The following is a 24,455-nucleotide window of genomic DNA, read 5'->3' as shown; positions in this document are numbered from 1 at the left end:
GCCGGGTGCTTTGTCTGTCACCTTCTCGGGCAGAGGTCCCTGCCCCCTGGTGTCATGCATGCAAGTGGCCCGGCAGTTTCTGGCAAAAATGCTGTGGGAATGTAAGCCATCGTTAGCCTTTTCTGTGCTCGGGACGGGGCCAGTACCGGGGTCGTGGGGGTGACACCGCGGGAAAGCTTGAAGGCCAGCCGGGCTTGCTGGCGGGACCGGAAGCCTTACTGCTGAGGCTTCCTTCACGGGGCATCACTGTCCACGTAGCTTTTCCTCTAGAGACCTGCGTCTGCGTTAGGTCAGGGCTCCTGCCCTGCCCACCCGGGCCTCGCTCTCCCCTGTACGGAAAGCCGTGTGTCCGGTTCCCTGCCTGTCTCTAAGGACAGTTCCCGCACAGGTCACGGCAGCCCCCGACGTTTCATCCGCCTCTGCCTCTTCCCATCGGCCACACTCCGGAGGTCCTTGTGTCAGGCACCGGGGCTCCCTCTTGCTTGGGGGGCGGGCTGTCTTCAAGGTCGCCCCGTGGAGGCAGGGCCGTTCCGCCCTTGGTGCGATCACTTGTGCTTGAAGCAAAGAATCCCGGCGAGGTGGGACCCTAACCTCAGAGGCAGCGCGAGCTCGCCCCGGGGTGCGCCCGCCGGCACGTCTTCGTGCACAGGCATGTCACTTCGAGAGATGGTTTGCTGAGTGTAAGCACGCCCAGGGTCCCGGGGACGGGCGTTAGCAGGAGCTGTTGTAGGACGTCCTCAGCGGGCGCAGGCATGAACCCGGCGGCCACCGACCTCGTGGGACTGCGGTGGAGTGCTCAGAACGGCCCTGGGTCAGGCAGCGTCCCGGCTGTGGGTACCCCAGACCTAAACGGGGCTCGGGCTCGGAGGGCCAGTTTGCGTGTGGTCGCACAAACGGCAGGTCCCCCAACTCTGAGGAGAGCCCCTGCCCAGACCGAGGACCCTCGTGTCCTGCGGCCGCCCCTCCCGCCGTCCCGCTCGCGTTTGGAGCTATGTGTGCTCGGAGATCGCTGGGCTCCTTGCCAGAACGACCATCTACAGAAAGTTGTAGGGCCAGAGTCAGCAGGGCAGGAAGAGGGAGCGTCAATGGCCACGGCACGGACAATCTAGAGGCCGAGGCAGACCGCCAGCTGTGGCTCGAGGGGCTCAGGGCTGGCGGGAATGCGCCGTGCCAGGTTGAGTTCTGCACCTCCCGGGCAGTCCCGGCGGGGCCTTCAACGTGCCCTTTGACCTGGCGGCTGTCTTCAAAGTAGTTTCTCTTTCCTGAGCCACGGGCTGTCGGAAGGCGAGGGATAACTCCGCGACTGAAACAGCGACACGCGGCAGTGTTTCTGGCTGGTCTGAAGTCGCCTGGGCCTGGGCCACAGGCTGTGGGGCTGCGGTGGACACAGTGTCACCCCCAGAGCCGCAGACCTGTGTCCCGTGTTCCTGCTGGGGTGCTGCCCTTGTCCCCCCTACTCTCTGAACGAACGCTGGGTGGGACCAGCATTTGGATCCAGTCCTCGTGTCCCCAAAATTCACATGTCCGAGTCCCAACCCCCAGGACCTCAGAGAGTGACTGTATTTGGAGACAGGTTTTTACTTTTTGCTCTTTAAAAAAAATTTTTTTTAACGTTTGTTTATTTTTGAGCGGGGAGGAGAGGCAGAGAGAGAGACACACAGAATCCGAAGCAGGCTCCAGGCTCTGAGCTGTCAGCACAGGGCCCGACGTGGGGCTCGAACTCACAGACTGTGAGATCATGACCTGAGCCGAAGCTGGAGGCTCAACCGACTGAGCCACCCAGGTTCCCCAATTTTTTACTCTTTTCAGTTTATTTATTTATTTTGAAGAGAGCAAGGGAGTGCCTACAAGCAGGGGAGGGGCAGAGAGAGAAGGAGAGAGAGAATCCCAAGCAGGCCCTGCCCTGTCAGGACAGAGCCTGATGTGGGGTTCAGTCCCGGGAACCGTGAGATCACGACTGAAGCTGAAATCAAGAGTCGGACACTTAATCGGCTGAGCCACTCAGGTGCCCCTGGAGACAGGGCCTTTAAAAAGGGGGTTAGATGGGGGGCGCCTGGGTGGCTCAGTGGGTTGAGCGTCCAGCTTCAGCTCAAGTCATGATCTCACGGTTTGTGAGCTCGAGCCCCATGTCAGGCTCTGTGCTGACAGCTCAGAGCCTGGAGCCTGCTTCAGATTCTGTGTCTCCCTCTCTCTCTGCCTTTCCCCTCCTTGTGCTCTGTCTGCCTCTCTCTCAAAAATAAATAAACAAAAAAAACTTTAAATAGGGGATTAGATGAAACTGATGTCCTTAGGGTGGGCCTTAACCCTCTATAACTGGTGTCCCTGTAAGAAGAGGAGGCCAGGACACAGACAAGCACCAAGAGACCACCACGTGGGGGCACAGGAGAAGCCAAAGCGGAGGCCTTGGAAGGGAGCGGCCCCGCGGACGCTGGACCTGAGACGTGGCCGCCAGAACCGCGGGAGAACGACGTCTGTCGGTAGCTGTCTCGTCTGCAGCATTTGTTACGCAGCCCTGGCTGACACCCGGGGAGGGGCACTCAGGAGGAAGACAGCGAACCAGTGCCCTTCCCGGCATGCCCGGCCGGAGATTTAGGAGCAGCTGCCTCCACGTCTCCAGCTGGAGCTGCCGTACAGGTTCCTGTCACCGGCTGAATCTGGTGACAGCTTCCTTATCCTTCTGAAACTTGGGGACAGAGCACGGCCAGTGGGGACGCGCAGAATGAATAAAGAGCTGCCTCCCAGGTGTTGCGGCCTCACCCCGAGGGCACAGAGCCGTGTCTGAGCCGCTCTGGGCTTTGCTTCTCCTCACCGGGTTCTCTTGTCCCCCTGGCACGCACCTGCCTGCCCTCGGGCCCTCTGCCCGTGACCACAGTGGGGAGGGCCCGGCACTGTTGATTCTCCGGCTTGTCGCCATAGAGGCCGCGCTTTGGGAGAAGGAAAGTGCCCCCCGGGATCCCATTTATGCCAGGGCCCTCCCCCTGTCTGCACGCTCCTCTCCCAGGCCCGTGGCTGTGCTCTAGCTACGGTGGCCGAGCCTCCGTGCGCCCACATTGGTGGCCACCATGGCCCACGACCAGCCGGCGGTGAGGCAGGCCAGGGGGTGCCCGTGCGCTGAGACCCTGGCCTCCCTGGTGGAGGGTGAGGGTCCCTGCTGCCGGCCTCAGGAAGTCACCGCGTCTGCAGGGTGGGGCGTCCTCAGCGACGTGACCGGGAGAGTGCAGGTTGGTGGACCGCGTTTGGCGAGTGTTTTGCGGGCAGAGCGGCTTCCTGGACGTAGGATCGCGGGAGCACTGTGTGGAAGTCTGGGTGCCCCCGGGACGAACAGGCACGTGGGCGTGCGACCGCCGTGAGGTCTTTGTGTCCCGGTGCCGACGCTCAGGGTGGGGGCAACGACGCCTTCTGCGTCTGGTGGCACCAGCCGCCGGGGCAAGAAGGAAAATACTCACACTCGAATGTCTCGCCAAACCTCCGCTTTTGCCACTCTCCTTGGGCCCTGAAGGGAGGCGGGGCTGTGCGCTGACCGGGGGCCCAAGTCCTGCCTGATGTAGGGGGGCTTGTCGCTTGGGTCACGTGGGTGGGAAAGGTAGCGGGGAGAAGGAAGGGAAGCCCCCGCAGCATCCGTGTGCGGAGGGCGGCACACACGTTGGCCGGGTGAACAGAAGTGCGCGTTCCCGTGTGTGTCCCGGTGTATTCAGGGCTCCCCGGGGGGCAGGGGAGGCTAACGAGCTCCCTGCAGAGTAAGCAGCTGAGTTGTTATAGCAGCGCAGCCCCCCCACCCCGCCCCCCGGATGTTCAGCTATGTGCGGAGTCGCACGTCTGCCCTAGTTTACATTGCACACTCGTGGAGAAGGGTGACGTGGCCGAGCAGCCGGGGTCCGGAATACGCTGGGATGCAGGCGTGTTCGCTGTGCCGGCCAGGCACCCGGGGCCTGTTGTCTGTCCAGGGAGCTGTCCAGCAGCACGTCCTCCCCCCTCGGCCACGGAGTCCTCCTCGCCTGAGACCCCGTGGAGTTCGCTTGCACGGGCCGCCTCCCTCGTGGCCGTGGCCGTGGCCGTGTCCTCGCAGGGAGAGCACAAACCACGAGGCTTCCCGGGTGAACCCTCGGCCCCATCACAGGAGTGCGTCGCTAGAGAAACATGCAGACACACAGCAGTGGCAGTGGGAATGGCTCTTTCTCGTCCTCTTTCTATAACTGCTTTTGGGGAAATACATGAGCTTTTGTCATACGGGTTCTTTAGCTCCGCATAAACACCTCGGGAAGCGCTCTGGCTGTCTTCTGGGCGGATGGTGTGGCCTCATTCCCGTGCTTTCGGGCTGACTGACTCCTGCTTCATTCTGGAACTATCTCATCGTGTTGGGGCCCGCGTGTGCGTCCGGCCCCTCGGTGTGACATCCCCTGGGGCTTGTGCAGCAGTCGACGTGATCGTGACAAAGCCCCCTCCACACGGAGCTTACGTTTTCTCGCAGTTAGATAAGCCCTGTGAGTGGCGAGAACGTGTATGTGTGGGGCGGTGATAAGTGCCGCGACAGGAAGGGGCCAGAGCGCCGGGAAGGGGGGTGAAGGGGGCAACACTTCCCCATCAGGTGCTGCTGGCCAGCGCCCTCCCCCGCGAGCACCCGCAGACCCCAGGGTCGGTCAGGGCGGGTTGGGTTCGCCTGATCCTTGTGGGCACACTCGGGGCGTGTGTCAGCAGTTCACCAGTCACCAGCACGTTGTTAGTAAGCTGAGGATTCTAATCACCCTCGTTGGATTCCGTGGCGCTAGTTGGGGGCTAACTTCCCCGCTCGAGTGCAGCTTATAATTACGTGTTTTCCGTTTCCCGTTGGAAAGAATTAAATTTAGGAAAGTGCGAAAGAGGATCTGACGTTCGACATCCAACCTTCGGACACAGCCCTCGCGTGTGTACCGTGTCACAGCACCGTCGGCACACTGGCTTCAGGTCGCGTTGAAATCGAGCGGCGGTTCCCTTTGCCAACCTCAAGCCCCCGTCGCCTGCCGCCAGCTTGAACTTGGGGTGTGATCGTCCCCCGTGACCGTGGGGCCCCTTGACCTGAGGCTGTTGTTTCTGTCACAAGCGCCCTCTGTGCTTTATGGAATCTGCGGTGTCTGAGCCGTGCTGTTTCGGTCACCTGACCCAGGTACGCGGGAAACCTCAGCACGCGGAGCCGATGGCTTCCCGGTCTGGTCCAAATGGCAGAACCCGGGGTTTTTCACAAATAATTGGGGTTATACCTGTGACCTAACAGTTGTGTTCAAGTGGTTCATTTGGGGATCCTTAAACCTAGTGGATTTCTCGCAGTTCCTGCTTGTAAGTTGATCTGCTTCAAGTTTTCGCGTTGTAGCTTGAAGTGACTTACAGATTTAGAACTGTTTAAATCTGGAACGGCACCATGCAAAATATCAAGGAAAAGAGGAAACGTTCAAATCGTGGAAGACGTGAGTTTAGACAAGTTCAATGTGAATGACTCACTGCAGATGCTAAGCTTGTCATGCGTTTTATAAATATCTGCTAACTCTTGTAAATTTTATTTCTAACGTTAGGGTGTTTTCCCCTCCTCTCTGCTTAAAAAGTAGCTCTTCATTTTTTCTACAGTCTCCACTGTATTTGTGTGAGTCTGTTCACATTTCCAAACCTGTGTGTGTTTTTGCAAAACTCGTCCTGCAAACATACACATCGACGTGTCTGGGCTCCACACACCTGTTGTGTGAGGCTCGGAAACGTCTCCTGAGAACCACTGGCCAGAAGGAGACGGTAACTTCTAATGCCTTTGGATATTTTCTTGGTGGTGGATTCCATTGCCGGAATTAAACAGTTCTCCACCAGGACGTTCCTTTTGAAACTCCACGGGTGGGTGCCTCATGCGTTCTGTGTGAAAGTTTGGTATCTTTGCAGCAGATCTCATTGTATCCAATTATGCATATTTTTTTTTAATGTTTATTTTTTGAGAGAGAGAGAGGGAGACAGAGTGTGAGTTGTGGGGGGGGGTGGGACTTGGGAGCAGAGAGAGAGGGAGATGCAGAATCCGAAGTGGGCTCCAGGCCCCGAGCTGTCAGCACAGAGCCCGACGCGGGGCTCGAACCCACAGACCGTGAGATCATGATGTGAGCCGAAGTCAGACGCTTAACCGACTGAGCCACCCAGGCGCCCCCTGATTTTTTTTTTTAACCCAAGGAAGTCACATAATCTTCACCTGTAAAATGGCACCAGTACCGGTAACTACTTCTAGGGCTTATAGGGACGATGGAATTAATTAGTGAAAGTTGTCAGGCAGCCCCTGTCTCCAAAGCACCACGAAAGACCTAGCACTTGCTGTGGGTGCTGGTCTCTAACCACGGGGGGGGGTCCCTGTGTGTCTAAGGGCTGTCTTAGAGTTCACACTGCTTTGCTCTTAAATGACCTCGGCATCTGGCCTCTCCTTGCTCCCTCCTCAGTCCTCCTCCAAAGCCAGGGTTCCCTGGCTCTGTGCCCCGCTGTCTTCTAGCAGGAAGTAATGCAAGGTATGTGCCTGCGGGGTTGAGCTAGGGAATTTGCTGGAAGGGTTTCTAAAATGCGGCTGGACTTCCTCCCAAAACAGTGGCTTTTAGGATTGTCGAGTTATAACTTCTCTTTCTGTCATTTTATTTATAATACATCGACTCTTGCGACGACTAAACATAAACTGGAAGTAACCTAAATATACATTAATGCGGGATTAGAATATTCAACAATAAAATAGACATTCAAACGTTAATTGATAAGGAAAAAAGTCCACGTATGAAATGCAAACAGTAAAGTATGAGACAGGGAGTTGGCAAAAGTTGTATTTTAATTAAAGGGGCGGGCACCTTGGGGTCTGTCAGTTGAGCGTCCGATTTCGGCTCAGATCACGATCTCGTGGTCCGTGAGTTCGAGCCCCGGGTCGGGCTCTGTGCTGACAGCTCAGAGCCTGGAGCCTGCTTCGGATTCTGTGTCTCCCTCTCTCTCTGCCCCTCCCCCGCTCATGCTCTGTCTCTCTCAAAAATAAATAAACATTGATTAAAAACAAGTGTTATGTATGCCTAAAATTCCAGGACATAAAAGACAATGTCAAAAGTGACCTCTCTATGAGTGATGGCTTTACAGACTATTTTACTTCATACACTTTTCTGTATTTTTAAATTCTTTTTAGTGAGAAATAGTGGGTTTTTTCATTATCAGAAAAATGAGGTTATTTCTGTTCACGACAAAATTAACAACTATTGTATATCAAAGGAGGTTTGAGGTTAATCTGGGGGTTCGTCCAACTAGGAATATACTATATTTCTCGTGACTCTATTTGCCCTATGCCCGCCCCCCTCCCCCCCTCCCCCTGCCCCCCGACCTAAATTTTCCAAGAATAGAGGCACGTCTTTTTACCTCTAAGTCGAATCAGCTCTTACGGTGCGCATCAGCTCGCTGGGGCTAGAGGGGTGTTGTGATCGGTGCCCTCGGGTAGCTCATCCTCTAGCCAGGGCCAGTGGCCCTGAAAACTTAGCGGTAGAGCGGAAAGGGTAAGTACAGGGTGGCAGGAGACAGACACACTTGTGCGAAAGTACAGAGGAAGGATCGCCACTTCTAGGCGGGGGGTGGTAGGTCAGGACATTTCCAGGGCCGGGTGGTCTTTGGACAATATAATGAAAGATGGGTGTATTCGCTTCCTTTGCCGTGTAACACATTTTTCTGAAACTGAGTGGTGTAAAATGAGGCACACCTGTTCTCTCGAAGCTTCTGTGGGCCAGGAATCTGGATCCCAAGCTTCAGGGTCCCCACGGGCGCAGTGCAGGTGTTGGCCCTGTCGGGGCTCTCTAAAGACTCAGCTGGGGAAGGACCTACTTCTGGCTTCACTTGGCTGCGGGCCGTTAGACCACAGGCCCCTGTTCCTTCTCGCTGTTAGCTGGAGCCCGCCCTCCGTGCCTTGACATCCAAGCGTCCCCAGCACAGCAGCTTGCTCTGTCAGAGCACCCAAGCAGAGGAGATGGCTAGCGAGACGGAAGTCAGTCTCTTGTCACCTCATTGCAGAAGTGACACCCGATCATTGTTGCCATATCCTGTGGGTTTGAAGCAAGACCCTAGGTCCAGCTCGCACTCACGGAGAGGGGTGGCGCAAGGGGACAGATGTCCGGAGGTGTGTGTTCGCTGAGGGCCACCTCAAGGGCTGCCTGCCGCACGGGGGGTTGCCGTGTAGATGTGGGGGTGGGGGCGGGGACCCAGGAGTAGCTGAGCAAAAGCAAGAAATGGGGAGTCCTAATTTTAGAAATGTGACGCTCCTCCCAGTCTGTGCCAAGAAAGGACATCCCTTTTTAGCACCTTGTTTTTCCTTCCTCAGGAGGTGTAAGGACAGATTTTTCTCTATTCTTTGCCCCGTTCTCCAGATGTCGGGGACTAATGCTGAGCTTCTGGTAATATTTAAAGTCGTAGGAGCACAGCCTCTCTGCCCCGAGACGCTGCGGGGAGCTTTCCAGGCCCAGACACAGCATCTTCCAAGCTCACAACTGTGAGTGAGTCCTTTACGTCAGGACTCAGACCAGGGACCCGACGCAGGGGACGAGCCTGGCCTCAGCGTGTGTGGCTGGGACGAGCCCCTCACTCAGTGTCTGTCTCTGCAACTTTAAAGGAGTCAACGTTTTCTATGTGAGAAAGCCCACTCCGCTTTTTAATGGATAATTTGCAGAGAGGAAGTCTGGAATTCTCTTGAATACCGGTGGTGCATACGGCTTCTATGCAGGGTCCTCACTGCCTGCAGGATGCTGATCATAAGGTCTGAGGTCTGAGTCATCTCACAAGGCATCTGGAGGCACGCACCGAGGAATCCAAGGGGGTAATTAAGCACCTTGCGGGGTAAAGAGCAAACTGCAGGTACCTACCAATTATTACACCCGGCTGTGGCAGGCGGGGGTGAAGGGTCACGGTCGAGCGTGGCTTATTAGGTAATGAGAGGCTGACAGCTTTCAAGGTCTGTTTGTTTCTACATAATTATAGCTGCAAGGGCAGCCCAGCTTTGTAGATGAAGCACAGTGTGAACACTATTCAGCAAGTGAGAGGAAATGACCTGAAAATTTTGTATCTTCTAGGGATTTCTAGAACCTTCCTTCACATAAGTGGCAAGGAATGTCACACCTTTATGGGTATTCGTCCTTTCTCCCGTGTGAACACACGCAGGTCTGTGAGCCCTTCCCGCTTCCAACCAAGCTGACCATCCACAGAAGGTGTGCAGGGATTGGAGGGCCGGTAGGGGGTGAACCCGGTAAGCCTCGGAGAAACAAGGCTGCTGGTTTTCTTAATTGTATCTTATTTTTTTATTTTTAAAAACTTACATCCTGGGGCGCCTGGGTGGCGCAGTCGGTTAAGCGTCCGACTTCAGCCAGGTCACGATCTCGCGGTCCGTGAGTTCGAGCCCCGCGTCGGGCTCTGGGCTGATGGCTCAGAGCCTGGAGCCTGTTTCCGATTCTGTGTCTCCCTCTCTCTCTGCCCCTCCCCAGTTCATGCTCTGTCTCTCTCTGTCCCAAAAATAAATAAACGTTGAAAAAAAAAATTTAAAAACTTACATCCAAATTAGCATATAGTGCAACAGTGATTTCAGGAGTAGGGTCCTTAGTGCCCTTCCCCCATTCAGCCCATCCCCCTCCCGCAACCCCTCCCGTAACCCTCAGTTTGTTCTCCAGATTTAAGAGTCAAAAATACGGAAGCTGCACGAACTTGCGCGTCATCCTTGTGCAGGGACCATGCTAGTCTCCTCTGTATCGTTCCAATTTTAGTATAGGTGCGGACAAAGAGAGCAGAACAAGGCTGCTATTTTGACAGAATAAACAGTGGACGGTATTTTAGAGCTTTTGGGGTTTTGTGGATCTTGGAGTGGATTCTTTTGTGGCCAGGAGAGATTTCTGAGTGGTCTTGACCTCCCCCACCACCGGCAACCTTGATGTCGGATAAACCTTGGATACATTTTGCTGGAGAAATGGAAAGAAATTCGGGGAAAAGAACAGGGAAAACATCACAGAGGCCAGCGGGGGGCAGACGTCACCTTCTAACGTGCAAGCCACCCGGGGGTGGTGTGCAAGTGCTCTTACCACGCGGGTCGATTTCACGGGACTCTAGAAAATCTCAACAGGGGCTTCGTAGTAGCATTCAGGAAACAGGACAGAATGACTCGGTGGACCGGATGTGTTTTGGGACAAGGGACCTCAGCTCTGCCTTGGAAGATGCGAAGCACGAATGCCTTCTGGTCCATGAGCCTCGAGCATTTTCTAAGGGAAGAACAGAGATGAGATCACCCACGTAGATTCAATTCCCAAACTATTTGCCTGTGTTCGGTCTTCGTTCAGAGATAAGCAGCTGGAAGGTGGAGGGTCCGGTGTCTGTTGATGAGTCTGACAGTTGGAGAGAGTTTTACCGTAAACTTTACCGTTTGGGAACCTGCATTTGTTTATTTGTTTTTGAGAGAGACGGCACAAGTGCGGGAGGGGCAGAGGGAGGAAGAGAGAAAATCCCACGCAGGCTCCGCGCTGTCTGCACAGAGCCCGACGGGGGGGGCTCGAACTCGCAAACCGTGAGATCATGACCTGAGCTGACGTCGGACACTTAGCTGACAGACCCCATGACGTGTTTTTAACAAAACCATCAGTACGTTGTTCGGCCGGAAGCAGCGTGTGTGCGTAAATCAGACATGTGTCTGCTTCTGTCCCCCTGAGCTTTCCGGAGCACGCAGATGTAGCCTTAGCTCATCGACGGTGGCGTTTCATCAGCTCTCTGACCTGTAGACATTCACAGCGTTTTGGTCCTATTGTTAGTTTGCTTTGCAAATCGTTGCCATAAATGGATTTCCTCTGTGCGCCTATGGCGCGTCCCCAGAAGCCGGGCTGCTGGAGAAGGAAGAACTATCGTTTCCAGCTTCGCTTCTGCCGCCGAAGCGTCTCCCCGGCGAGTAAGTGACTTCTCAGCGCTCTTTCAGGTTTGCTGGGAATTTAGTCCGAGTTTGTCTTACTGTGAGTCACGACTTGGAAAGTGGATCTGGAATAGCACAAGGACATAGGCGCAGAGCTTCGTAATCCACACGCTGAGACTCCCCTCCGTCTGTATAATGTTTTACCGGTTGCGGTAACAAGGGATGCGCACTTTCCAAATCGGTGGTATTTTATCGTTCTGCGCGTGGGAAGTCTGTTATGGGAAAGGTGAGTTTGCCTAATCCTTCATGAGACAAATTTATAAAATACGTAACTGCCCCTGAAGGAGAAATTGCCTTAGAAATAAAGCACGGCTCTGCTTAGGGCTGGCTCAGCATCCACGGACTCGGGCGTGCCGCAGCCTGGCGTGTGTGGTGACAGGTGCCGCATCCCGGGGACAGTAAACCTGCATATTGTTCTCGCGCTGCTGTCTGGCCCCCGTACCTGTGTGTGAACTCGTGAGGTCTCTTAATGCTCTTCCGGAATAATGGCTGAGTATTTTCCTTGGCACGTGAAAGAACCGATGTCTGGAACTTCCCGAGGACACGAGACCGCGAGCCGCTGCGCGTGAGCAGAGGGGTTACACCCTCCTGAAGCGTAAGGGGTCAGTGCCGTTGCTCATGACCCGTGTTTCTTTCCAAGAGTCTGAGTATCTCTTTTCCACCCAAGCAGATGGTGCTTAGGGAGAAAACCTCGTGTTTGTAATCCTTCCCGGTCGAAACACTCCAGAAGGTCCACGGCTGCTAACAGGAAGCAGAGAACCAGAGGGCAAGAGGGGTCGCGTTCTGCCCAGGCCCGGGGGGAACCAGTAGCCCCTCTCTGTCCTGCGTGGGCCGCTGTGGGCACCGCTCCCCCGTGCCTGCGGCGGTCACCCCGACACACTGAGGCCACTGGGGACTTCTGAACACAGGACCTCGGCTCCCGCGTTGGAGAAAGAGCGATCACCTCGGTTCCTGTCTCCCTCTAACGAGTGGATCTTTGTCCCGACAGCCTGCACCTGCTCGCGGCAGCCTCCGAGGATGGGGCTCTCCCCCTATTTGGGGCCGACACCCCCTCTCGCGGCAGCTTCACCCCTGCCCCGACAGCATCCCCGGAACCCTTACCTTGTGCACTTCGCCCTCTCCCCTGAGTGCCGGTGCCCCCCACTCGGCCCACGGACTCGCTCCGGTTCTCTCTCACAAGGAAACCCAGGAGCTTTCCTTTGGCCACAGACTCCCCTCTGAGGCCTGCCCACCTCCCCTCTCCTAAGTGGCAAGGGTATGATATGAAGGACATACGTCCACGCTGCAAGATGACGTCAGAATTATGTTACGAGCAGACCCGGGGGCTGAGGGCAGGACGAGAACAGCCATGGGCTGGTGCCCACAGCTCCTACCGTGGGGCCCCTGCGTCTTTTGGGAATGCGTGTGTCCTCACCTTGTCTACTCCTAAGTTCCCTAGATGTCAGTGCAAGAGAACACTCCAGGCATTTCCGTCTCCAAGCAGTACAGCGATCCAGGTGAGTCAAGCTGCTCTTGTTACTGACTGCGTAGACCTCGCTCCCTGGGGTCCGTAAAGCGGGCTATCAGACGTTAGGAACAGTACAATTACCTCTGCCCTGCAGCCTGATGCCGCAGATGTCCGCAGACTTTCCCTTCAACAAGCTGAGAACGTCACGGCCAAGTATCACTTGGTGTAGAATCCTTGAGGCCCAGACTGACACAGGGCGGTCTGGCTGGGCCAGGAGCGCTCGCTGACCCCTCTCCTGCCCCCAGACACATGAAAGCCCCATGGAGGAGGGTCCTGAACCCCCAGAGAGAGAGAGGTGACATTTGGGGGAATGTCTAGGGTACATTTTCTGCGGAGAAGAGAGCAGGCTTTCGTATGCTGCTGACTTGTCCGGAACAATGTTTGAGGCGTGTTAGGTGACTGAGTTCAGGGTTATGTGTCCTGAAAGATCCCAGGGAAGCAGAACTTCTCTAAAATGAGAGCCAGCTGACTCCCTACCACCGCTCCAGGGTCCAGGATTGACCTGAGAAGTGAGGGTCCAGCCAAGGACGTGTACCTGGGATTCCTTGAGGCTTTGTTGTGGCCAACCACTGCCCCTGCCTTCAGGGCTCACGTCTAGCATCGTGTCTTCTGGAAGAGGCTCCCGAGGCCTCCCATTGTACCTGTCCCCTCTGCACTGAACACAGTTTGGAGGCGTCCCCATGATCCACCTGTTTCCCTGGACAGCAGTCCCCACAAACGGGGCACTGTTCTTAATTCCTGGTGAATATTCAGTGGTCTGGAACATAGAATGGTGATGCTTGCTGAATGGCATCAGGATTGGGGGCTGCTTTTCAAGCTGTGACAGCTTCTAAGGCAAGGTGAAATGATTCCTGGCTCCCTGAGCCAGGGCTCATGGTGCTTCGTGGCCGTCCCGTCCAGCCAGGAGGCCAGCCCCTGGTGAGCTTGGTCCAGGAGGCCCGGTGACTGACCAGCTCTCTCCTGGGTGGCCGGTGGCCTCTGAACGCTGGATCCCGTGGAACCGCTTTGGAGTGCACTCCTCTTTCTGAGAGCTACCGTATCCCGATGGGGAGGACTACTCCTAAGAATGTTTTTTCCCATTTGGATATTTTAGAGGAGGTCGTCAAACGGTAGAGGAGTTTCGGAAAAATTCAACAAGGTATGAGGTTCCTAGCGTCTAGTTTGATAGTTAATATTTTGGCTTTTTTTTTTCTTTCTTTTTTGTAGTAAAACCAAAAGAGAAAGAAAAAAATGAAATTCTGCAAAAAAAAAAAAGTATTTTGACTTTAGTATTTCTAGTCCTTTCCCGCCTCCACAGCCATGGCTAATAAGACTTTGGTACAATGCCTTCCCTTCCACTTTTGTACTTTTTGTTAAGAGTACGTGTGTATTAAAAAATGATATACAGAATAGCTTTGTGTAGCTTAAAATTTATGTAATTAAAAAACTGAAACCACGACGCCTGTCATTCTGCAGGTTGTGTGTTTCACCCCACGTTGTCGCTTAGATTTTCCTACGTCTGTGGTTCAGTCCTTTTCAGGGCCTCTCAGCGTTCCAGCCTGGGACTATTTCCTGTTTGTTTTCAACACCCAACGTGTGGCTCCTCCTGTCCCTTCTCCCTCCCTGTGTGCCTAGAATGGGAATCTCGGAGTAACAGGGCATTTTCAACGTTACCAGGGGTTCCCGGCCTTCTGTCCTTAAGGCTTCTTAGTAGAACTGTCTCCTGGGCCCAGAAACCACTATTGATTGATTGGTTCCCAGTAGATTTTAGAAACAGATAGTGTGTTTGTGTGGGATGCGCAGTGCCCGTCCGGATCTCCCCCCGCCCTGAGGCCATCCCCCTTTCCTCAGCAGGCAGGGGGCCCGTCCCAGCCATCACCCCACCCGGGAGCCAACCTGTGCTGGGTGGTGTGGCTGGAGGTGGGGGCAGGGAGCCCATCCACGAGAGCAGGTCAGAGGTGATGCTTAGCCTCAGCTGGAGCCAGACAACTCAAGGTTGCTCTAACAGCAGGGGTGGGAGAGTGGCTTGGCCAGCAGCAGCCCACTGGCTGGTGGACCCTTGGCCTCTGACTTAAATCCACGGCCCTGTCCTCCGTCTCTGGAATTGGGTAGGAAGGTCTGCACGGGAGAGTCAGGCAGGGAAGGGGAGGAAGGGGAGCAGGGTGGAGAGCAAAGGAAATTGGACTGATAGAACTATTTATGTATTTTTTTAGAGGGAGCATGAGCAGGGGAGAGACAGAGAGAGAGGGAGAGAGAGAGAATCCCAAGCAGGTTGCACGCTGTCAGCAAAGAACCCACTGTGGGGCTCGAACTCATGAAACCCTGAGATATTGACCTGAGCTGAAACTGAGAGTCACATACTCAACCGACTGAGCCACCCAGGCACCCCAATGATGGAACTTTTTAAATCAGGTTTCAAAAATGATTATTTCACGTCTGTATTAGTTTGCTAGGACTGCCGTAATAGAGTTCCCCCTGATGGTGGCTTACGCGTCAGACATTAATTTGTCACGGTCCTGGGGGCGGGGGGGGGGGGGGGTCCAAGATCAGGTGTGGGTGAAATCCCAGCGTGGCCGCTTCAGAGGCCATGAACCTGCTCCAGGCTTCCCTGCTGGCTCACGTGGTTTGCTAGCTGCCCTCGGGGTTCCTTGGCCCGTGGCACCAACACTCCGATTTCCATCTTTGATGGCGTCCCCCCTGTGTGTGTGTGTCTGTGTCCACATCTCCCCTTTGCACAGGGGCACCAGTCACATTGGATGAAGGTCCCCCCCCGATGACCTCATTCCAACTTGATCATCTGCAAAGAACCCTATTTCCAATGAAGGTGACATTCTGAGATTATGGGGTGAGGACTTGGGCATCCTTGGTGGTGGGGGACACAAGCATTTTCTTCCTCTGGAAGCTGGCTTGGAAAACATCTGTGCAGTTCAGGACGCGAACGTTCTCTCCACTCTGCTGTGTGGTCTGATTCTCCTCCAACCGGATACGCTCAGGGATGCATTCCCCCTGGACTGCATTGATTCTGAGCAGCCTGTCTGGCTAGTCGGTCGAGAAGGAGGGATTAGAAAGTTCTAGTAACTTTTTTTTTTTTAATCTCCAGAAAAAACTTCTCTGTAGTTTTTTTTTTTTTTTTTTTGTAGATTTTATTAGAAATGACATGGAAAACAATGGCGGGTGACTTTGCCGTCCCTCTCATGGTGTTAGAGTAAGCGTGTCCCTCTAGGCCCTGCCTTTGGTTCCGCATCTCCTGGGTGGACAGCGGCCGAGTAAATAGCACACTGCGCTCAGGGCCAGCGGGCGGGAAGGCCCTGCAAAAGTCAGGAGAGGAGGACCCGTTAGGAGCACCATGCACACCAGGCACGCGAAAGGCGTCCGCGCTTCATCGGATTTTGTTCATTTTTCTTGCAGTCTTCAGGTCTTTGTCTATGCGCTTATTAAAGGGCAGATCACGAAGTAAGTGCTACCAGGTAAACCAAACTAAGCTAACGAGGGGTGCAGAGAGAGTAGGTCCCTTCAAGTTTAAGAAATACCAAGGTCAGTGCGCTAGAATGATGGTTTCCGAGACCGTGGGGCAACCACAGACTTGTCTGCGATGGACCTCATCTCCAGGCTCGCGTTCCCGCTCTGGCTTCGTTGGTCGTGTAGAAGAAAGAACTGTAATCTGTAAACCCAGACAAGGCAATTTTGGAAACGAGGAAGGAACACGTGGTGTTGATCCTGCTGTATGGAGTCAGTTTGGACCATAGGGGGTTTCTAAACATTTTTTTGGTAAGTTAAAAACATTTTTTTATTATTTTTTTCATGAGAGAGAACATGTGCGTGTGAGAGGGCTCACACAGGCGGGAAAGGCGGAGAGAGAGAGAATCCCAAGCAGGGTCCATGCCCAGGGCAGAGCCCGATGTGGGGCTCGATCCCGGGACCCTGAGATCATGACCTGAGCTGAAATCCAAAGCCAGACACTCAACCAACTGAGCCACCCAGGCGCCCCCATGGGAGGTTTCTTTAAGACAACCTGGGAGCCCTTGCATTCAGGATCCTGAGCATTACCCACATCCTGTGGCATCAGAGACGTGGATGAGTGACCAAGCTTGGGAATGGCGCCTGGAGCTGCCCGCTAGACCCTCCCTTCCTGACCCTCCCCTAACACTCGGCTTCGGAAGCCGATGTCTGGTCTCCTGTTTTCAGTTTTCTAGCTGCTGTTTTTCCAGGCTCCGACAATTCCTGACGTTTTTCCTGACAAACAGCCGTGGGGTCCCTCCCCCACCCACCCTGGAACCCAGAGTTGTCACAGGAGCAGCCCTGCCACCTGCGTGTCCCAGCCTGCGTGGCAGACGGTGGTGGGAGCCCCGACTTGCAGCCTCTGACACTAGTAACAGTCATTCAGTAGGTTTTCGTCGTACAGACAATCTCCTGGTTGTCAAGTCCTTGGAAGCTTGTTCTCCCGAGACCCTGAGCTCCCACTGAAGACCAGATGACCCAGGGCACATCGCCCATGTCCCCAGCCAATACTTGGCTGCAAGAAAGGAATCAAAGGCTTGAGAGAGTAACAATTTTAAAAACCGTCACTCAAAGAACAAAGATAATTAAAATTCTTTTAATGAAAAGAAATCAGGAGAACTCAAGTTTTCTCAGTCAAAATGAGAACGTGTTCCGGGCGAGTCGTAGGATCAGTCTGGTCCTCTTCCACCTGCGTGGCAAAAACGGGATGCCCGAGGGGGTTTTCTCTTCACAACTGGCCAAATGCCTTGTGTGTTTGCTCACTGGCTTCATTTCTGTGAGCTAGCTTCCTGCCTCAATGATTTCTCACAATTCTCCAACGTGTATTGCTTGGAAGCTATCTTAGTGGAAAGCGTGAGCCATGGCCAAGACCAATAAAGGTTCAGGGACACTGTAGCACACGGGGAAGCCACCGGAATGGTGGTGAGGAGGGTTCCTGGCCCCCGGCGTTGTAAAAAAAAAAAAAAATCATGGTTTGGAAACTGGAAGGCTTTGCTGTGCTGAATTGTTTGAGGTGCCGGCACAAAACACGATTAAGTGTGTCGTGTGTGGGTCCAGAGGATCAAGCAGGAATAGACGTGGAGAAGGGGAAGGAGGGAAGGAAGGAAGCATGTCATTTTCCAAGCAGGGTTTCAGCTCAACGGTTGGAGCCACCCGCTTCTAGTGCTGTCTTTGAACAACAGATAGCCCAGTGGTACTCGGGAAGGCCTATCATAAGGGGGCTTTATGCCTAAAAACTTTCTAGGGGCGCTTGGGTGGCTCAGTCGGTTAAGCGCCCAACTCTTTGTCTCAGCTCAAATCATGATTTCTCGGTGCGTGGTTCAAGCCCCACATCTGGCTCTGCACCGACAGTGTGGAGCCTGCTTGGGAGTCTCTCTCTTTCAAATAAATAAATAAACATTAAAAAAAAAACCTGTCTAGATGGACTCTGTGTCCCTTCTAATCCTGAGATTTCCATGCAGACATGGCAGATTTTACTCTTGTTAAAAATAATGAGAACTTCACTTGAGATGCCCTAAAACCCCGGTGGAAAATATACAGACTAACGTAGAGATCGCTTCCTTTAAAAATGCAATCTTTCGGCCTGATTCTATCACATTCCCATTGGTTTCTTCACATCACTATCCTTGAGAGTTTGTGATGTGCAATCAGTTTAGGTGTTTATGTTGCTGATTCCCTGTGCCAAATGTTTATCTTTGAACGGCTGATCTTTTTTATCCCCTCAGCTTTGTGGAGATGTAGTTGACATGCGATAATCATGTAAGTTTAAGGCATACAGCGTGCTGATTTGACACAACGATCACCACCGTGGTATTAACTACCGTCTCTGTCCCATTACATAATTACCATTTTTCTGTGTGTGTGGTGAGAACACTTAAGATCTACTCGCTTAGCATCTTTCAAGTGTATAATACGCTATTATTAACTATAATCACTACGCTGTACGTCTGACCCCCCAGAACTTATTCATGCACCAATTTACATTCCCACCAACAGTTCATGAGGGTTTCCTTTTCTTTACATCCTCACCCGCACTTGTGATCTCTTGTCTTTGAAAAATTTTTTTTAATGTTTATTCATTTTTGAGAGATAGAGACAGAGCCTAAGCAGGGGGAGGGTCAGAGGGAGAGGGAGACACAGAATCCAAAGCAGGCTCCGGGCTCCGAGCTGTCGGCACAGAGCCCGACGCGGGGCTCGAACTCACAGACCGCGAGATCATGACCTGAACCAAAGTCAGCCGCTTAACCAATTGAATTACCCAGGTGCCCCTGTGATCTCTTGTTTTGACAGGTGTGAGGTGGTATCTCAGTGTGGTTTGGATTTGCATTTCCCTGGTGATGAGTGATGTTGAGCATCTTTTCATGTACCTCGTGGCCATCTGGATGCCTTCTTTGGAAGAGTGTGTATTCAGTTCCTCTGCCCGTTTGTTAATTGGATTGTTTAGTTTTTGTTGTCGTTGGGTTGTATGAGTTCCTTACACTTGGATAGTGTAGGATTCCATCGGCTGCCTTTCCATTGTGTGGATTGCTTCTTCCGCTATGCAGAAACTTGAGCGTGATGTCGTCCCGCTTCCTAATTTGTGCTTTTGTTGCTTGTGGTTTCAGTGTCCTAGCCAAGAAATCGTCGCCAAGACCAAAGTCAAGGAGCTTTCCCCTGTTTTCTGTTAGGAGTTTTACGGTTTCACTGCTTCCGTTTATGCCTCTAATCCATTTCAAGTTATTTGATTATAATGGTGTAAGATAGGGGTCTAATTTCACCCTTCTGCATGTGGATATCCAGTGTCCCCAGCACCACCTGCGGAAGAGACCTTCCTTCCCTTTTGGTTGTGTCTTGAAGGACTAATCTTGTCTGTGATTTACTTCTAATCTTGTTGAGCACGTTCAAAAAGTCGCTTACCTCTGATAGCAGGCAGACCTCGTGTTTATATTTCATCTGCCCCTCGGTAGGCTTCAGAAAGAAGAGTGATCTGTGGTGATGCTCCATCAGGTTAAATATTTAGGGAATGAAGCATCCTGTAAAGTTAGTCCGGCTCAACCTGTGTCTTTGATGCCTGTGTTACAAATCTTAGCATCATTTTTCAGGTAGAGAGCTTTTCCTTTCGAATAGCAGTGCTTGTCTGTGTTTATAAACGTAGAGCCTGCACGAGAAAAGAGAAACCGTTGTCTTCGCTGTTACCTAACGTGGGTCCCACTCGTCCAGGATCTGGCAGTCTGACAGCCTGTCCATTCAGGGTCTTTGTCTTGTAGTGATGGGGCGGCTGCGTAGGGCAAAGCCAGTGGAAAACAACAGGGAAGCTTCCGGAAAGAGTCGTTTGGCCGGACTTTCATTTCCCGAGCCCTTGGCGGTTGAGTTGAGCCACCCCTGAATCTCACATCCATTGAGAGCGGGCCGGGATGATGGTCACGAGTCCTACTCTGGTCCTCTGACAGCACCTCTGGGACAGCGGCCGGAGAGGAGGCTCATCTCGAAGTATTTCAGAGACATTTGAGGCCGAATGAATGAGACCCACTCAAGGGACACATGCCAGCTGCCTTGTCTGCCGCCCGATCAGCCCGATTGTGTGTCCCGCCATGCCGTGCACGTGCACGCATACGCGCATCCACCGAGCAAAGCGCTGGGACCCCGCTTCTCACCCACGTCTCCGCCCCTGTGCCCGGAGGGGCTCTGCCTTCTCCTGTCCTGCCTTTCCTTCGTCCCTTCCCTCTGTGAGACCCTTTCCCCATTTAACTCTCCCTTCTGATGTAAGGTGCTTAGCCCTACAGGAGCAGGACTGTTGGGTTCTGTGGGTGAATAAAAGCTTGACACATAAATGGGCATTTATATAAAAGCAAACCCTGACGTCTCTGTGTGGGCCCTCAAGTAGCCGGACAGACAAGTGCACGGTCCACCCCTCCAAGTTCGGTATGTTCGTAGTCCGTCTTCACTCAGAGCTGAGCTTCCGGACTTTGGAAACACACACTTTCGTGGAGGGTAGACTTCTCTCATCGGGCTCCACCTTCACTGTTAGACTGGTTGCTGGCACATTTTAAAATGCTTTTTGTGTTTAAAACGTTTTTATGTTTAAAAGGTTTATGTGTTTTTCTTTCATTGACAGTCAATCGTAAAAGGCAGTTTAGCATCTTGTCAACATCTACGTCTTAAGAAAGCGGAAACAGTTTTTGCTAAGTGCTGGGATATTGAAGCAAAACGTTCAGAATAGGCAAATCTATAGAAACAAAGTAAATTCGGGTCTTCCGCCATCGATCTTTAAAATTAAATGCAAGTTCGAATATTTTTCTTTCGAAGTAAAAGATTCTTTTTTAAGGATATACATAATTTTAATGTTTATTTATTTATTTTGAGAGAGAGAGAGAGAGAGAGAGCAGGGGAGGGGCAGAGAGAGAAGGAGGGAGAGAGAATCCCAAGCAGGCTCCAAGCTGTCGGCGCAGAGCCTGACGTGGGGCTCGATCTCACGGACTGTGAGATCGTGACTTGAGCCGAAATCAAGAGTCAGACACTGAACTGACTGAGCCCCCAAGGCGCCCCATGGATGTATAAGATTTCTTAAGTCATAGTTTGAATTCTGGGGTTATCTCGTCATTTTCAGTCATAAGTTTCAACAGAGGGTAATTGTTTATCTTAATATCTTAGAAACAAAGAGTTAAAAATCAGTTCTAGAATTTGGGACATTACAGCACATGCAGATTTTTCAAGGGTAATGTTTTATAGAGAAAACATCATGTGGCCAAGCAGATGAGAGGATTTAAAGGTGGAGCCAAGGTCTACTTTCAAGGACAAGGTTCTGAGACATTTAGAATACAGGAGAAATCAGGTCGTGGAGTGATAGTAATCTTTGTTTTGAAAGCTTTATTTTTAATATTTATTTTCTTAAGTGGGTTCCACGCCCAACGTGGGGCTTGAACTCATGACCCTGAGATCAAGGGTCAGGTGTTCTACCGATTGAGCCGGCCAGGTGCTCCAAAGTTTTTTTTCTTTAAGGGAGTTCAGCAAGCCAAGGGGTCCTTGGAAAAGCCAGGGGAAAAAGAAAACCTAGAGTCTCCTTAGATATAGAACCAAAGGCAAATGACTGGGGGGGTTTTGTGACAGGAGAGGGTGTAAACGCCACCAGTGTTAAGCATGTAAAATAACGTCAGACACCGAAAAGGCAGAATAGAAGGTGGGAGTCTGTGCCTATTTCCTCAACGCCCAGATCACTGAGCCCGTAGAGAGGATGTCAGTTTGATAAAATCAAGGGTACAGGTATTGAATTACTAGAAAAATGAAATACTGTAATTTAAGAAGCCAGAACCAAAATGACGCGGAGAAGTGAGCGAACAAGTTTATCTTTCGTGGTGTGTTATTAAGGGAGCCTGTGCAAAGCGGAGGAGTCAAGGAATAGAAGTTTCCGTTTATCATAAAGCTCTTCATGAAACCAAGCTGCGGACGGCTCAACACGATGAAAACCCACAAAACGCAAAACTGGGAAATTGGGCCGAATGGCAAAAGGTAGGAAGCGAAAGAAACCAGAAAACCGGAAACATGGTAAGTATGGCACCAAAACCGAGCCCCAGCAGAGTTTTCACGTCACAGAATACATGTGGCGAACACACGTGAAAAATAATTCTCAGGTTGAGTCAGAGCAAAACTACTCTTCCTGTACGTGGCCTGAGGGGATCTCTGAAAATGGCTCCTTCTCCCCTGGACCCAGAAAACCCCACAAAGTCATGCAGATCAAGAGGTTCAGATCTTTTTAATTTTTTTTTTTAACCTTTATTTATTTTTGAGACAGAGAGAGACAGAGCATGAACGGGGGAGGGTCAGAGAGAGGGAGACACACAATCTGAAACAGACTCTAGGCTCTAAGCTGTTAGCACAGAGCCCGATGCGGGGCTCGAACCCACAGACTGTGAGATCCTGACCTGAGCTGAAGTCGGACGCTTAACCGACTGAGCCACCCAGGCGCCCCTGACTTTTTAAAAAAAGATTCATTTATTTTTTTAATTTACATCCAAATTAACATATAGTACAACAGTGATTGCAACAGTAGGTTCCTTAATGCCCCTTCCCCATTTAGCCCATCCCCCCTCTGGCAACCCTGTTTGTTCTCCATATTTCAGAGTCTCTTCTGTTTTGTCCCCCTCCCTGTTTTTATATTATTTTTGCCTCCCTTCCCTTGTGTTCATCCGTTCTGTGTCTTAAAGTCCTCATAGTGAAGTCATGTGATCTTTGTCTTTCTCTAATTTGTCTTTGTCTTTGTCTAATTTGTCATTGATCTTTGTCTCTCTCTAATTTTGCTTAGCATAATACCCTCCATTTCCATGGGGTTGCAAGTGGCAAATTTCATTCTTTTTGATTGCCGAGTAATACTCCGTTGTATGTGTATACCACATCTTTATCCATTCATCCGTCGATGGACATTTGGGCTCTTTCCATACTTTTGGCTATGGTTGATAGTGCTTCGTGTTGAACTTGAGAACCTGAGTGAAACTGTCCAGGCCACCCGGGCTGTGCGTATAGGAATGGCCACCAAGTATGAGAAGCAGGTCACTTTGCAGAAGCAATGTGTGCCATTCTGTGGCTACAGTGGTAGAGCTGGCCACACAGAGGGGCTGGGTGCAGGGTTGGTGGCCAAAAAGAGTCCTGATTTTTTACTGCACGTGCTTCAAAAATGCACGGAGTGATGCTGAGCTTAAGGGGTTAGACACAGACTCTTGGTCATTGAGCACATCCAGGTGAGCAAAACCCCCAAGATGTGGTGCAGAACTTACAGGGCTCATGGTCGGACTCACCCATGCGTGAATTGCCCTGCCACATGGAGACGCTCCAAGGGCAGATTGTTCCGGAACCAGGAGAGGAGGTTGCACAGAAGAAAGAGATATCCCGGAAGGAACTGAAGAAATGAAAACGTACGATCCGGGAGTAAATTCTGCATAAAATAAAGGCAAATAAAAGTAAATAAAAAACAAAGCAAAAAAAAAAACAACCCCCAAACCAAAAAAATAAATAAGTAAAACCTACCTATTTTTATGAAAAATTGCACCGTATCTGTGAAAGGTTGACTATGAAGTCTGGACTAAAAGGATTTCAAAAAAGGAAGCGTCTTGCAGTATGAAAACAAACCGGGCGAAATTCAAGAAACAAGCATTAAACATGTTCACTGTGACCGTGACAGAGTGGTTTGGAGAGAAGCCGTCCCGTCCCGGGGCCATACCCCAAACAGCAGCACGTGAGCTCGCGAAACAAAGCTGCAGACGACCCAGGAGAAGAGCCACGAAGCGAGGAAATCTTGCCTCGCCCCCGGTGGGTTATGATGACTCTGACACCGTCCCCTCTGGAGTCAGAGCCGCGTGCACTACCTGTGCCTGGGCCCAGGGCGCAGCTGGACTCAAGTCCCAGCAGGACGGTGGGGAGAACATCGGGGCCGTACGTCTCAAGTGTTGCACCGTGGTCGGAGAATAGGGTCTGAACGGATTCTACTTTTAGGAAGTGACGGAGTTCTTCTTTGGGGAAAAAGTTAGAGCTCATGTTTGTGACATGCTTTATGGATACCGGAAAGGGAGGTCTATTTTCAGGGTGTGGGTCATTCTCTCTCTCTCTCTGTCTCTCTTCATGTGCATAGCACACGCGTGTATGTGCATGAGGAATGCACGTATGTGCCCACGGGGCGCCTCATTTGGGCCTCAAGACTCAGTGCTTTAGTTTTTCAGAACAATGTGCAGATCCCGCTTTGAGCCAGGCTCACAGCTCCTGGGCCGTAGAATCAGCCTCAACCCGGGAGGCTTGGCCGAGGCCCGTCTGCCCTAACTCACCTCTGCCCTAACGCACCTCTGGTTTTTCTTACAACTTTATCTGGACCCTACTCAGTCCCCTTTATACTGGTCACCTTTGGGGCACCTGGGTGGCTCGGTCGGTCAAGCGTCCGACTTCGGCTCAGGTCATGATCTCGCGGTCTGTGAGTTCGAGCCCCGCGTCGGGCTCTGTGCTGACAGCTCGGAGCCCGGAGCCTGCTTCGGATTCTGTGTCTCCCTCTCTCTCTGCCCCTCCCCCACT

General features: G+C 52.2%; 1 protein-coding gene and 1 non-coding gene across 4 annotated transcripts in view; one reads left to right on the top strand and one right to left on the bottom strand.

Moving 5' to 3' along the window:
* RPS6KA2 (ribosomal protein S6 kinase A2) overlaps nucleotides 1–24,455 on the top strand; it is a 345,870-nt gene that overhangs the window by 72,773 nt on the left and 248,642 nt on the right. The window lies entirely within an intron of this gene.
* LOC123610012 lies at nucleotides 9,673–9,777 on the bottom strand. The gene has a single exon (XR_006718050.1). It is a non-coding gene; the product is annotated as a U6 spliceosomal RNA (small nuclear RNA).

The sequence above is a fragment of the Leopardus geoffroyi genome, chromosome B2 (assembly GCF_018350155.1).
Source record: "Leopardus geoffroyi isolate Oge1 chromosome B2, O.geoffroyi_Oge1_pat1.0, whole genome shotgun sequence".
In the NCBI taxonomy this organism is placed as follows: domain Eukaryota; kingdom Metazoa; phylum Chordata; class Mammalia; order Carnivora; family Felidae; genus Leopardus; species Leopardus geoffroyi.
The sequence above is the reverse complement of the archived record's forward strand: the minus strand, read 5'-3'. Positions and strand labels throughout refer to the sequence as shown.